The sequence below is a fragment of the Parambassis ranga genome, chromosome 5 (genome assembly GCF_900634625.1).
Source record: "Parambassis ranga chromosome 5, fParRan2.1, whole genome shotgun sequence".
Classification (NCBI taxonomy): Eukaryota; Metazoa; Chordata; class Actinopteri; family Ambassidae; genus Parambassis; species Parambassis ranga.
Genome location: NC_041026.1, coordinates 9,987,457 through 9,998,252, shown reverse-complemented (window position 1 = coordinate 9,998,252; position 10,796 = coordinate 9,987,457).

Below are 10,796 nucleotides of genomic sequence, written 5' to 3'. Positions count from 1 at the left end.
TTAACCCAAATCACCAAAACTGTATCAAATTATCAGATTGAGCAGAACTGATTGTTGTCTGTACAATCTGGAGACATTTATATAAAATGTAAATATCTTCTAGTCTCCTGATGTTCATTTACAAAAATCTGTGTAACAGATAATGTGTCCTATTAATGTTTATAATTTGCCTAACAATTTGTTCCACTAACAGACTTCCACACATATTAAAGATGTGTCAGGGTTATTTTGAATCTACCTTGCTGTTTTTTTTTTTTTTTAATCGTCTGGTTATGACCAGCTGTCTGTTTGCTTTCTGTCATCTAACAGTGAGTTATTGGTCTTTCACCAGCCTGATGAAATAACATCTGCCCTCCATTCAACCTCTCGGCTGTGATCTGGGATGTTTGTTAGCAAAAGGGCTTGAGAAAACAAATTTGAAAACTGGGCTCTACCTTTTGTCTGGGAGTGGGGCGGAGGAGGAGGGGGGGGGCTGTGTTCAGTCTGAGAGTGTTCGTAAGAAAAAAAATTAAGAAAATAATTAAAAGGAAATGCATGTTTTTGCACAGAGCGTGAACGCACAGGGGGGGTGAGGCAACGTAAGGATGAATTTGTCAGAATATGTTCCCTTTGTGTTTTGTCTTCTGCCTTTGAATCCTTGGGAAAACAATAACAGGGAAACAATGAGGAAAAGGCTAAGTGATAAAATCAGATTTTCACCTGTCTGAAACACAAGAATAACACAGGGTTACACCACCATGTTTCCAGGCCTCTCTCATTATCACTCATCACTTCCCCTGCATGCAAAATTCCTTCTTCATGCAAATATATAGATAATATTATAAACATTTATTAGATATTTAATTAATTAAAGAATGAATTAACATTTCCTCTTCCTGTCCTGAACCAATACATCAGCATGAACGACATGGCTTCTTCCGCAGATGGAGAGGTGGTATGCAGTCGGTGTGTATTAAAATGGTAAGAAAAATAATCCTGATGGTGAAGGAGGAAGAGCGCCTCCATTCATGCAGCTGCAGCGTTGAGGGGACATCGGGAAGCAAAATGACAAGGTTTGTTTTTGTTGGGTTTTAACCTGCAAATCCTTTGAAACCCTAAACGAAAACAATAACAGACATTTTTCTGGAACAAAGAGTGAATGTTCTGAAGGATGGTATTGTGCAGAAACGCCCAGGATGCCAGTCCTGTTCAAGTTTACTCCTGTTTGAACAAACAGACCTAATAACAGAAATTATTCAATCTTTCCTTATACTCCGTAACACACAGACTTCTAACAATCTCTCTCTTCTTCAGAGGGCCAGTGCTTGGTCACAATGTGTGAATTAAGATGAATAAATTCAGTTATTGTCTTACCAAGTGTAAGATAATGAGGTTGCCACAGCTCTCGTGTTTGATGTATGGGGCCTCATCTCTTCCAATCTGTTAAGCTGCAGTCTCTGTCCAAACACATATAATAAACACTTTTACATTTCCGTATAGTCAAAAGGATCCATCAATCCATTCACTATACCCACTTTACCCTTTTAAGGGTCGCTGTTGGCTGGAGCATGTCCCAGCTGGATGAGAGGCAGTGTACGCTTTGGTCAGGTTGCCTTTCAGTAACACTGCTGAGTGTGTCTTGGGCCCCAAAATTAAATTTAATTATTAAGGGACGCACACTCAAATTAGGGATGTGTCCAAAATATGTGTCCATAGCTGTATGGCCACAATGTGTGCATGCACCACAGACAGGTTCAGGTTCAGGTCCACAGGTTCCCACGCTGTTGCAATTTTGGCACCATCATATTCCGCCTAAACAGGCAAAGTTTGTGACATATATAGGCTAGGTTGGATTAGGTTGGACATTTTAACATGGATGTCTGTGGGGATTGACTCTGTTTTGGAGCCAGCCCCCCAGAGGCTGGGGATGAACCAGCGGTTTTTGACACATGCACTGGAAAACTAAACCAGCTGCTGACCTTGTTTGTCCATCCCTGCCTACATCAGGATGGTGATCTACTGTGGATTCACGGGTGCAACAGCTGTGGTGTCTGCAGGAGTGTGTCTGCAACACAGTGCAGTCAAAGCCTACAGTGAGATACTGCACTCAGTACAATGAGTTTTGGCTGTCAAGTGTAAACTGTATGTGCATGTGAGCATAAGAGGGGCAGCATTCATTAAATAATAAAGAATAAATTCTCTTCATTGTGCTAAGAGAACTTCAGATGAGCTGGTATACGTGGGTACATGGTGACCTCACACATGACTGCACCTGACAGCAGCTGAAGCACTGAGTAATTTCACCTGAGTCACTTGGCAGCTCATGTTCCTCTGTTGACAAAGAGATGGCCCGGGAGCTGCTCTGTGGTCTGTGCCCCCGTGCACGTAGGCACCTCTGCCGTTCTATTGTCGATCATCAGCCTTTGTGCTGTTAATACTCTTCTCAGGGAAGCCTTTCTGTTTCATATTATCCCACAGAATCATCTGTTTGTTTGTACTGTAATAAAACCAAGCCAAAGATACACTGGCCCTATAAATGTCATAAATCTGAATCACTGTTGAGTTCTAATCCTTCAACATGCTTTCCTCTGGGTCTATGCTCACATGTAGGTGTCTCCCTGGAAGGCTGACAAATATGCATTGACAGTTTAAGTTATGTGATGCATGTGCAGCCCCACTCCTTAAAAGTGAAAAAAACAAAACTATGTCATCATGGAATAAGAATGTACTTTCACCTCTAGTGGTGCATGTTAGTAGGTGGAGTATTGGTGTGGATTATTGTGGATACTAATGCTGTTAATAATAACAAAATAACACTGGCATGCAGGTCTGAAAGTTTACCTTAGGCTAATAACCTGTTGCATCATCGGAAACTGTCCGGTAAGGAACAAACTTTCAAAGTGGCAGGTGATCAGAATAAAATAAAACAGATGTCAGTCACAGTCAACCAAGCAGATCAACAAAGCACAGATGATCTAACGAATCGTTGGTTACAGTCTTTGTAAGAGAAGCATGCTAACTGTTAAACCGAAAACACATTCTTAAGAGACAACATACCAATGGTTTGGTCCACACATTTGGTGCAAACACTTGAAACCTGAAGCCTGCAAAATGCATATATGTCAGATAAATGATTACCTTTGGTAAGATAGGTGTTTGTGGCAAGTGGAACTAACTGTGAAGGAAGGATTTCCAGACCAATTTTAAGAGTGAATGCGGGTATGGATGGCCATGATACCAGTGGTAGTAAAAGGAATCCTGTCTGGTGCTTGTTTTGTTTTTGTTTTCAGTTTTCTTTTATCTGGACATCAGGAATGTTCATGCCTATCATTGTCAGACCCATTCCAAACCAGCCTCCATTGTGAGTCTTACAATGTTGTTAAAGATTCAGAAATGTGGCACGAGGTCTGTGCAAAACCGAATAACCACAAACTGTGGCTTTACAGAGCGTCTCCAGTCTTTGTGCTAAGCTAAGGTTGGTTTCCTCATATGTCAATACAGACATGTGACAAGTCTCCTAATTAAAATCACGATAAGATATGTATACAGTTACTAAACATCCAAGCTGCAATGATTATTGAGTTAATTGTTTATTTAACCTAATTCTGACAATGCCCTCATTTGATAACCAAACCTCATATTAATATTGTATAAAGATAAATAAATTGTATTGAATAAGCAAGGCAACTTTGAGAGGAAATGCGACAGCAGGATGTGGCTTACGACATCCACCTGTCTGGCACACTTTGCATCTTTGCTGGAGTTCTTCCGTCTAACGTAATGTGGACACTCCCAAGAGCCTGGGCTTGGGTCTACCGAACAAAAAAAAAACACAGATTCATTTCCTGGGTTGAGCTCCAGCTAAACACAAATGCATCAAAGGCTGTTGCTCTCTTTCATCACGGGGGTCACAACAGTACATCACTGGTGCCTTTCAGTTCTGACTCTGCTGTTTACGCAACATGTGAGATTAGAATTCAAGATTTGCACTCAGTGACCTTTAAAACGGCAACAAAAGCGGATACTTAAGCTTCAGACTCGACAGATTACATCAACCATTTAATTACCATTAAATCACATTATTATTTTTATAAATCTTTAGAAGACTTACACTAGCATATGGAGCAAACTGCACCTAAAAACCAGAGGTTTAACTGTTAGGATTTAAACTCCCTGGTCTCATACTGTACATGTAAGACTGTACTGAACACAGAAGTTTTGTTATAAGGCAGTGACCTTCCTGTGGACCTTGTTTTATGTCACTGGTAAAGAGTTATGGGCTGGAGGTCTTTGTTGAATGTTTTCCTTGGCTCATCACTAACGATCCTGATGGGCCAAGGCCACAGGCTGACCTGTCATTCATCTTTTTAAGCATTGGGAATGTAATTGGCGGCTGTGCCTACTACCGCTGGCTGTTTAAAGAGTCCACTCTTTGAATGGGGCCGTACAGGATAGTAACGCTTCCAGAGGCATTGCATGCAAAACCATGGATACAGCAAGTCCAGTGAAATGTTCTCTGCTAGCGGCATGTCTCTCAGGAACGTAATGCCACTGACAGTTGGTCCACCACTTTGTTCCAGACTGAAATATGAGACTGCACAGGAGAACAAATGATGCTGACTTTAATGACCTACTGACACAGAGATCAGTATTGTGAATAAAATGTAATAAAATTGTTTGATTGTTGGCTTAAGTTCCAACTGAGCAGCTTGCACATCTGAAACTCCTCATCGGCTGCACTATCTGGCTCTAAAATCGAACATTTACTTAAATAAAAGAATAATAACTGCTCACTGATTCAGTTTAATACCTTTAATCACACTCTTCCTGAGCACTGAAACCTGAGTTGTTGCAGGACAATGCCAACACTTCTAAAACTGGGACATCTCTTTGGCTAATCTCCATTGTGCCATTGCTATCAGCATTGGCCGATACCCTGGTCTACATGTGCACACTCTCTTTCTTCCAGTCGAAACATCCACTATCTGTCACTAAATACAGCAGATAAACCTCTCCACTGTGTTGTCACATGTGTCTTAGGAAATGCAACAGGCTGTATCTACAGTCAACATTTGCATTTGCACAGTGCATTCCACTTTGCCTACTTACTTATAATTTTAAGAATATTTAACCCCTTAGTGGTACAATGCGTGATATGTAAGTGGCCTACGCTCCAGATTCTGTATGATTCTGTGATGCATGGATATGCCACGTTGCTACATCTGAACAACCAAACCTGCATATTGATCAGCTGGACAAGCTACACAATGCAGGTCTTCAATATCTGGCTTCACGTTACAATGGTAATGAAGGAGAAGACATTGTAAGCACAATGTGTGGAAGCAGAACTTCAGAAAGAGGTCCATGCTAAGCTGAAAACAAATGCTACATGGTTGGCTTGTAGGTGCCCCAGCCATTGTTGTGTTTGCTGTTTACTTCATTAGGCATCGATTGCCCATCAATTATTGGTTAATAAAACTGTAAAAATGGATCTGCTCTATTGAACTGAAGGCAGAATACACCCTCACATCGACTCATTATTACACCTAGTGGTATCATCATAGGCAGTATTTAACTATGGATGAAGCTCCAGCAGCATCACCCTTAGATTTCTGAAGAGCTGTTTTAAGTATCTGTGGGCCGCTCTGACCTGTAGCCACACTGCTGAATGTGTCTTGAGACACCAAATCAATTTCAAATTTGCTCCCATGAGGTAAATTCTGTGTCCAAGTGTGCATGCACCATAAACTGTTTACATGTAACTATAGACTGAGCGTCACATTTAGGTTTGAGTTAATTTCAGTACCTGTGGGAGGCTCAGACCGTTGCCATGTTGGTAGCATCACACTCCACCTAAACTACCAATACAGGCAAAGAGCTGGAGCACAAGTGGAGCTGAGATGGGTGGGCAGTCACAAAGATGGTGGTGTGGTCACACCTGCAAAATGTTCGGTGTTAATTTAATCTCAATGCTTCATATAAAAAAAAAAATGAATCCCCTGTGCAGTTCTTACAACAGGGGGAAAATATCAGTGCAACATGCGACACAATTGTCTTTGATTTACTTAATGCTGGTATTGATTTGCATTGTGTTGATAATCTTTGGACATTGGACCTTTAAGACAGAGCCTCTTGTATTTAATGTAGGCTACTGAACATGTTCCAGAAATGCTCAGCTGCAAAACCACATTTGTTACAAGTGATACAAGCCAACAATGCCACGCCCATTTCAGTAGTAGAACTTGGCAGCCTCGTCATTGAATGTTTCATACTTCTAAAAATGGCACCGGTTTGTATTTTAGTGACAGATACAGCTTGGTCCTGGGACAGGGAGTGATAAAGGTCAAAAAGGGGCCGTCTACATAGGTGTTACTGATGCTCAGCATGTGTGACGTTTACCATGCCAACAGTTTGATTCCACATGCTGAAAGCTCATCCACGCTATATGGCTGATATCATGAGGTGCGCAGGTGCTTGTTATAAGTGAAAATATTTCATGTTTTCGATGATTTACATTATTTTCTGTCATGTCTGTTTTATTTAATGTCAAATTTATATAGCACAAGCAGAGTTGACCAATGTCCATATGCTAAAAAATGCAGCGTAACATCAAGGTAAATGAGCATCAAACACACAATGCAAGATCTGTAGGATGTATATTCACAAAGTAAACAGGAGACTTAGTGTGAATATCATTTTTTGTGTCTGAGAACCAACAGGCAGTTTATAATTATAATAAAGAACCAGTTCAAAACTATGAACTCTGATTATTAATAATTAATCTTGTTTTCCTCAGAGCTTTAACTTTGAATAACACACTAACCAAGCATACTCCGACTCCAACACGTCATTATACATGTTGCAACATGCATTTTGTAATAATAGTGTGTGTAAGTTGAAGCGTGCCTAATGACATTTGGCAGGCTGATCACTGATAACCCTTTTACCCAGTGACCTCTGCCCTGACCTCCACTGACAGTGTTTGTATGCTTTCGCATCTTTTATGATACAAATAATAAGAAAGGGCTTCTCCAAAAGAAAAAGCTGTCTTTGATTTAATCCTTTCACTCTTCTACTCAGAAGTGCCACACAATTGAGCCTCTGTTGTGACCTCCTAAAGCTGTGGCATGCAAATCTGAATCCCTCTCAACCGCTTATAAATGTGGCCCTCTTCCAAGAAGCCTTACCCTGCCACCTCTCAAGAAGCCTTACCCCGCCCACCGGGTAATCGAGTCAAAGTAATTTTTAATTTTATAAATAGACAGACCCTAAAACTAAGATGGCCATGTTCCAACAGGGTTATTGTTCTACTGCTGGGAATGAGCTTGAAAAAAGGAGGGAGAGTTGAAGATTTTCAAGAGGTCTGTTTGGCTTATTTTTCCTCAAGTTATCCAGGATTAACACTAAATAGCTTACATAACTAAGGTGGAATTCAGATGCACAGGAAAACAATCTGAGCTCATGTTTACCTCATTTATGCTAACATTCACACGTCACCAAATACATTTTTGCAGCAACATGTTTTTTGTGTTAAGGCTTTATGACGTTCAGTGATGTCACTGGTTCACAGGAGAACCTGTATCAGAAGACAGAGGCATGCTTGACTTGCCACTAGTTTTCATACATTACAAACTAACTAACTAACTGGCAAGTGTCTTTTAAAATGTGTGCACAGAAAAAAAGTATGATCATATTGACTAATATCATCTGATCATGGGCCAATATATCCATAAGGGTCCCTGTTAAGAGGAAGGTTGGGGACAGTGGGGGGTACAGGCAGACAGCAGCAGGGCCAGTGGAGACCATCCTGAACCTGAGGTGCTGAGAGCACTGCCTGGTGGTGCCTTTGCTTGAATTGCTTTCTGATGCTTCAGTGAACTTCAGCCTGGGCTTTTGTTGCCGTATCAGCATGGCTCCTTACCAGAGCCATTCTATTGCATAACTAGCTTTATTCCCTTTGTGTTGTTCTCAAACTCCACCTCCTCACATTACGTAGTTTTGAGGTTTGAGGTGCTTGAGTGCAATGTGTTCTGCTTTGTGTTGGACTGACGCTAAAAATAACTAAAATTTTCCCTGGAAAATATGAAAGTATTTATTGCTAAAATCATTAACAATTACCCAATTCCCAAATGAGCTACATACAGACAAAACATCTTAAAGAAAATTCAGTCAAATTACAAGAGATATAATGATTATTTTCAGTGAATTGTTTTCAGTATAAGTTTAGCCATGTCATCGCTAAAGCCTCTGTTATAGTCAGAGTTAAATAAAACTAGAGCCAGACCCCTGAGCGAGTAGTTAAGGTGACAGAGACAGAGAAACTTCCTTTTAAAAGGAGCTGTTACTCAGCTTAGTCAAAAGTGCAGCATGTCCTGATGAACATGAACCCACATGGGAACACGTGGCCTTTGTTTCTGCATTTGTTTACTCCCAGTGTGCTAATCTGTTACTTCATGAGCACAAAGAAAGTCTTTGTCTCCATACATTCATTAAGGTTTTTGAATAACTTTCACTCAGCACTGCTGATGGTGACTAATGGCCCATATTAGATAACAATGGAGGAAAAATCTACATGTAGTCATACAACCAGGAAGTGACTTATATAAAACCTGTTTACCTCATTTATTTCGATTGGGTGCAGACTTTTATGGTCAAAGGACACTGTGCATGTTTAGACACATTGATGTGGAGTAAAGTTTGTCTGCCACTGGCTGTCTGCCATGAGAGTTTTGAAAGTGTAACAAAAAAAAAACTTTAAAGAAACATTACACCCAAAGCGTGATGAGCACACACACAGATTCCTTCCTTTGAGATATCTTCATGCTATCATAGTCTTCTTGTCTCTCTATATTGTAAATAATCTCACACAATAATATTGTTTTACAGTCATTCACATCATTGTTATGAACAAGATGCTGAAGATATTTTAACTTCACTATTCATTGGTTTGTCACATCAGACTGCAAACAACACACTGTATTGAAGTAAACGGTGATATGTAAATACTACACAGATCTGTTTTGTTTGTTTACCATTACAATTCTCAAACTCATTTCCATGGTAGCACAAAAATCTTGTGAAACTGGTTTTACGAGCTGTGACTTCGGTGACACAGATACAAGGTGTGGTAAATTTACCATTCCTGTATCAGCTCAGGGCAAATAAATCACACCAAGACTCACCGAGGCAACAGGCAACAGTGTGCTGCAGTATGTCAGAGCGCTGCGGTGGCTTTTACGATAGTTGGCTCAGTCAACTCTTGTTCCTATACTATTTCCCAATCCCATTCATTTCACTTCAGCCATGAGTGAGAGGTTGTGAAACAGAAAGATAGAGCACAGCAGTTGACAAAAGAGTGAGTGTGGTAACAAATCCAAATGCAGACAGCTGTGTGGCTCCAACACTTGTATCACTCTTACATATATTTATTCTTATGAATACTTTCTTTGCTGCTTTTTGAATGAGATGCATTGCAGAATATTAAAAGAACCATTTGGAAAGCTGCTAGTTTCGACTTTGGTGAAGCTGTGGATCGATTCAGCAGGTCAGGTTTCTGCATTGTATGATGATTTCAAATTGCTAACGTTACACATAATCCTTACTGTGCCCATTAACTGTGTAAAAGATGGACAATGTGGCTCACTCCCCACCCACCTATTGTACAGAAGCGAGGCAAACATCATGTGCATGTTGAATCAGTCTGCCCAGTAGAAGTGAAGTCACATCATCGTCCTTATTTTTTAGCCATCAACTACTTTTGCATTTGAGCACAGATCAAGCCATAAACCACCTCTGGGACGCTAATAGATAATGCATAGGGTCTGTGTGCCATCTACTAACATGGACGAGGCGGGGTTAATGACCTATATTCCCGCCAGCCACCAGGGGGCAACCCAGATGTTTTGGGCTCACTTCTGTGGAGCTATCATGGTGCCGATTCTTAAACAGTCTATGCTGTGCTCCTGCACTAAATCAGGCACAGTACATCGTGACAAACGTAGCCTCAGTAACTTCAAGCTATTTTAACCAGCAACACCTGCTACTCAAAGGTATACACCTCAATTACACATTTTTATTTAATGCGAAAACTAACAAAGACTTTTCAGAGCCAGCCAATCAAACCATGTGATGAAACCCAAAAACCAAATATACTTGGCACCGGGCACTGTGGTCACTGGAACAGAAAACTAACAAGAAAGAACCGGCTGGTTCAGAGTCCACACACAAGGACCAAGCTCCCATTCTGTTTCTTGCCAACTGGCCTCATCTTTCTTTGCAAACTCACCTAGGTCCAACAAGCTCTTGATTCACTGTAACTGGCCTTGTCACACTGCCCAGTGCCCCTGCAGAATTTTAGTTGACCAGGCAGCAGGCATGAGGCCAAACAAGGCTCTTGCCCTCTGCTAAATCGCTGACACACTCCTTTCCTTTCCCTTTCTTCCACAAAAGCTGCACCCCTGGTGCCACGGGCCCCTAAGGCCGGTCCGATTAAGACGCCCGTGAGGTGCACAGAAGAGAAGAGGGAGCTGCTGGGGAGAGCTAAAAGTGTCTAATCCCACAGTAATGAAACAGGCAGCAACAAAGGCGGGCAGTATGAAACATTGCACTTAAATGTAAATGTTTAGCGGTAAACTTTCCCATGACCCTTTTAGTATTGTTTGACTTTGTCTGCAACTTTCATCACTCAGAGTTATTGGGTTATGCCTCTAAGTTTCTATTTGTGTAGGTGAGTTATTACAGTCGCCTAGAATAAAAGGCTTCTTATGTAACTTCATGTAAAACTAGAGAGAGAGGGAACCTAGTAGATGCAAGGACCA